Here is a 5,000-nt window from a genome sequence, read left to right as displayed (position 1 = left end):
AGGTGTCTGTGTGTGTGTGTGTAGGCCAGGGAGGGAGGTGTGTGTGTGTGTGTGTGTGTGTGTGTGTGTGTGTGTGTGTATATACAGGCCAGGGTAGGAGGTATGTGTGTGTAGGCCAGGGAGGGAGGTGAGTGTGTAGGCCAGGGAGGGAGGTGTGTGTGTGTGTGAGGGCGTGTGTGTGGGCCAGGGAGGGAGGTGCGCGTTTGTGTGTGTGTGTGTGTGTATGTGTGTGTGTGTGTGTATGTATCTGCGTGTAGGCCAGGGAGTAAAATGTGTGTGTGTGTAGGCCAGTGAGGGAGGTGTGTGTGTGTGTGTGTGTGTGTGTGTATAGGCCAGGGTGGGAGGTGTGTGTGTGTATGCCAGGGAGGGAGGTGTGTGTGTGTGTGTCGGCTAGGGAGAGAGGTGTGTGTGGGAGTGTGTGGGTGTGTGAAGGCCAGGGAGGAAGGTGTGTGTGTGTGTGTGTGTCGGCTAGGGAGAGAGGTGTGTGTGTGTGTGTGTGTGTGTGTGTGTGTGTACATGATTGTGTGTGTGTGTAGGCCAGTGAGGTGTGTGTGTGTGCGCGCGCGTGAATGGGTAGGCCAGGGAGGGAGGTGTGTTTGTATGGGTGTGTGTGTGTGTGTGTGTGAGTGTGTGTGTGTAGACAAGGAGGGAGGTGTGTGTGTAGACCAGGGAGGGTGGTGTGGGTGTGTGTAGGCCAGGGAGGGAGGTGTGTGTGTGTGTGTGTGTGTGTGTCGGCCAGGGAGGGGTGTGTGTGTGTGTGTGTAGGCCAGGGAGGAGTGTGTGTGTGTAGGCCTGTGAGGGAGGTGTCTGTGTGTGTGTGTGTAGGCCAGGGAGGGAGGTGTGTGTGTGTGTGTGTGTGTGTGTGTGTGTGTGTGTGTGTGTCGGCCAGGGAGGGGTGTGTGTGGGTAGGCCAGTGAGGGAGGTGTCTGTGTGTGTGTGTGTAGGCCAGGGAGGAGTGTGTGTGTGTAGGCCAGTGAGGGAGGTGTCTGTGTGTGTGTGTGTGTGTGTGTGTGTGTACAGGCCAGGGTAGGAGGTATGTGTGTAGACCAGGGAGGGAGGTGTGTATGTGTGTGAGGGTGTGTGTGTGGGCCAGGGAGGGAGGTGCGCGTTTGTGTGTGTGTGTATGTATGTGTGTGTGTGTATGTATCTGTGTGTAGGCCAGGGAGTAAAATGTGTGTGTGTGTAGGCCAGTGAGGGAGGTGTGTGTGTGTGTGTGTGTGTGTGTGTGTACATGATTGTGTGTGTGTGTAGGCCAGGCAGAGGGCTGTATGTGCATATGCGTTGGCCAGGAAGGGAGATCTGTGTGTGTGTGTGTGGGCCAGGGAGGGAGGTGCGCGTTTGTGTGTGTGTGTGTGTATGTATCTGTGTGTAGGCCAGGGAGTAAAATGTGTGTGTGTGTAGACCAGTGAGGGAGGTGTCTGTGTGTGTGTGTGTGTGTGTGTGTGTGTGTGTGTGTCTGTGTGGGTGTGTGTGTATAGGCCAGGGTGGGAGGTGTGTGTGTGTACGCCAGGGAGGGAGGTGTGTGTGTGTGTGTGTGTGTGTGTGTGTGTGTGTCGGCTAGGGAGAGAGGTGTGTGTGTGTGTGAAGGCCAGGGAGGAAGGTGTGTGTGTGTGTGTGTGTGTGTGTGTGGGCTAGGGAGAGAGGTGTGTGTGGGTGTGTGTGTTTGAAGGCCTGGGAGGGAGGTGTGTGTGTCTGTGTGTGTGTAGGCCAGGGAGGGAGGTGTGTTTATGTGTGTGTGTGTGTGTGTGTGTGTGTCGGCCAGGGAGAGAGGTGTGTGTGTGTAGGGCAGGGAGTGAGGTGTGTCTGTGTGTGTGTGTGTGTGTGTGTGCGTGTATAGGCCAGGGTGGGAGGTGTGTGTGTGTGTGTAGGCCAGTGAGGGAGGGGTGTGTGTGTGTGTGTGTGTAGGCCAGGGTGGGAGGAGTGTGTGTGTGTGTGTATGTGTGTGTGTTTGTGTGTGTGTGCGTAGGCCAGTGAGGGAGGTGTGTGTGTGTGTGTGTGTGTGTGTGTGTGTGTGTGTGTGTGTATAGGCCAGGGTGGGAGGTATGTGTGTGTAGGCCAGGGAGGGAGGTGTGTGTGTTTGTGTGTGAAGGCGTGTGTGTGGGCCAGGGAGGGAGGTGCGTGTGTGTGTGTGTGTGTGTGTGTGTGTGTGTGTGTATGTGTATGTATGTGTGTGTAGGCCAGGGAGGAAGGTGTGCGTGTGTGCAGGCCAGTAAGGGAGGTGTGTGTGTAGGCCAGGGAGGGAGGTGTGTGTGTTTGTGTGTGAGGGCGTGTGTGTGGGCCAGGGAGGGAGGTGCGTGTGTTTGTGTGTGTGTGTGTGTGTGTGTGTGTGTATGTATGTATGTGTGTGTAGGCCAGGGAGGAAGGTGTGTGTGTGTGTGTGTGTGTGTGTGTAGGCCAGGGAGGGAGGTGTGTGTCTGTGTGTGAGGGCATGTGTGTGGGCCAGGGAGGGAGGTGCATGTTTTTGTGTGTGTGTGTGTGTGTGTGTGTGTGTGTGCATGTATAGGCCAGGGTGGGAGGTGTGTGTGTGTGTGTGTGTGTGTAGGCCAGGGAGGGTGGTGTGTGTCTATGTGTGAGGGCGTGTGCGTGGGCCAGGGAGGGATGTGCGTGTTTGTGTGTGTGTGTAGGCCAGGGAGGGAGATATGTGTGTGCGTGGGTGTGTATAGGCCGGGATGGGCGGTGTGTGTGTGTTTAGGCCAGGGAAGGAGGTGTGTGTGTGTGTGTGTGTGTGTGTGTGTGTGTACATGATTGTGTGTGTGTGTGTAGGCCAGTGAGGGAGGTGTCTGCGTGTGTGTGTAGGCCAGGGAGGGTGGTGTGTGTCTAAGTGTGAGGGCGTGTGCGTGGGCCAGGGAGGGATGTGCGTGTTTGTGTGTGTGTGTGTAGGCCAGGGAGGGAGATATGTGTGTGCGTGGGTGTGTGTGTGTGTGTGTGTGTGTGTGTGTGTGTGTGTGAGTGAGTGTGTGTAGACCAGGGAGGGAGGTGTGTGTGTAGACCAGGGAGGGAGGTGTGGGTGTGTTTAGGCCAGGGAGGGAGGTGTGTGTGTGTGTGTGTGTGTGTGTCGGCCAGGGAGGGGTGTGTGTGTGTGTAGGCCAGGGAGGAGTGTGTGTGTGTAGGCCAGTGAGGGAGGTGTCTGTGTGTGTGTGTGTGTGTAGGCCAGGGAGGGTGGTGGGTGGGTGTGTGTGTGTGTGTACAGGCCAGGGTAGGAGGTATGTGTGTGTAGGCCAGGGAGGGAGGTGAGTGTGTAGGCCAGGGAGGGAGGTGTGTGTGTGTGTGAGGGCGTGTGTGTGGGCCAGGGAGGGAGGTGCGCGTTTGTGTGTGTGTGTGTGTGTGTGTATGTATCTGTGTGTAGGCCAGGGAGTAAAATGTGTGTGTGTGTAGGCCAGTGAGGGAGGTGTGTGTGTGTGTGTGTGAGGGCGTGTGTGTGGGCCAGGGAGTGAGGGGTGTGTGTGTGTGTGTGTGTGTGTAGGCCAGGCAGAGGGCTGTATGTGCATATGCGTTGGCCAGGAAGGGAGATGTGTGTGTGTGTAGACCAGTGAGGGAGGTGTCTGTGTGTGTGTAAGCCAGGGAGGGAGGAGTGTGTGTGTGTGTGTGTTTGCGTGTCTGTGTGGGTGTGTGTGTATAGGCCAGGGTGGGAGGTGTGTGTGTGTGTGTGTGTGTGTGTGTGTGTGTGTCGGCTAGGGAGAGAGGTGTGTGTGGGTGTGTGGGGGTGTGTGTGTGTGAAGGCCTGGGAGGGAGGTGTGTGTGTCTGTGTGTGCGTAGGCCAGGGAGGGAAATGTGTGTGTGCGCGTGTGTGTGTGTATATGTGTGTGTGTATGTGTGTGTGTGTGTGTACGCCAGGGAGGGAGGTGTGTGTGTGTGTGTGTGTGTGTGTGTGTGTGTCGGCTAGGGAGAGAGGTGTGTGTGGGTGTGTGGGGGTGTGTGTGTGTGAAGGCCTGGGAGGGAGGTGTGTGTGTCTGTGTGTGCGTAGGCCAGGGAGGGAAATGAGTGTGTGCGCGCGTGTGTGTGTATATGTGTGTGTGTGTATATGTGTGTGTGTGTGTGTGTAGGCCAGGGAGGGAGGTGTGTGTGTTGGTGTGTGTGTGAAGGCCAGGGAGGGAGGTGTGTGTGTCTGTGTGTGTATGTGTGTGTGTGTGTGTGTGTGTAGGCCAGGTAGGGAGGTGTGTGTGTATGGGTGTGTGTGTGTGTGCGTGTAGGCCAGGGATGGAGGTGTGCGTGTAGGCCACGGAGGGAGGTGTGTGTGTGTGTGTGTGTGTGTGTGTGTGTGTGTGTGTAGGCCAGTGAGGGAGGTGTCTATGTGTGTGTGTAGGCCAGGTAGGGAGGTGTGTGTGTATGGGTGTGTGTGTGTGCGTGTAGGCCAGGGATGGAGGTGTGCGTGTAGGCCACGGAGGGAGGTGTGTGTGTGTGTGTGTGTGTGTGTGTGAGATTGTGTCAGTGTCGGGCAGGGAGGGAGGTGTGGGTGTGTGTAGGCCAGGGAGGGAGGGGTGTGTGTGTGTGTGTATGTGTGTGTAGGCTAGGGAGGAAGGTGTGTGTGTGTGTGTGTGTAGGCCAGGGAGGGAGGTGTGTGTGTGTGTGAGCGTGTCTGTGTGGGCGTGTGTGTATAGGCCAGGGAGGGAGGGGTGTGTGTGTGTGTGTGTGTGTGTTTTTGTGATTCTGTGTGTGTCGGCCAGGGTGGGAGGTGTCTGTGAGTATATGCAGGCCAGGGAGGGAGGTGTGTGTGTGTATGCGTGTAGGCCAGGGAGGGGTGTGTGTGTGTGTGTGTGCACGCGTTTAGGACAGGGAGTGAGGTGTGTGTGTGTGTGTATATATGTGTGTGTCTGCGTGCGTGTGTGTAGGCCATGGTTCAGGGGTGTGTGTGTGTGTGTGTGTGTGTGTGTGTTTGTGTGTGTGTGTGTGCAGGCCAGGGAGGGAGGGGTGTGTGTGTATGTGTGTGTGTAGGCCAGGGAGAGAGATGTGTGTGTATAGGTGTGTGTGTGTGTGTGTGTGTGTGTGTGTGAGTAGGCCAG

This window comes from Hemiscyllium ocellatum, chromosome 4 (genome assembly GCF_020745735.1).
Source record: "Hemiscyllium ocellatum isolate sHemOce1 chromosome 4, sHemOce1.pat.X.cur, whole genome shotgun sequence".
NCBI classification, from domain to species: domain Eukaryota; kingdom Metazoa; phylum Chordata; class Chondrichthyes; order Orectolobiformes; family Hemiscylliidae; genus Hemiscyllium; species Hemiscyllium ocellatum.
The sequence above is the reverse complement of the archived record's forward strand: the minus strand, read 5'-3'. Positions refer to the sequence as shown.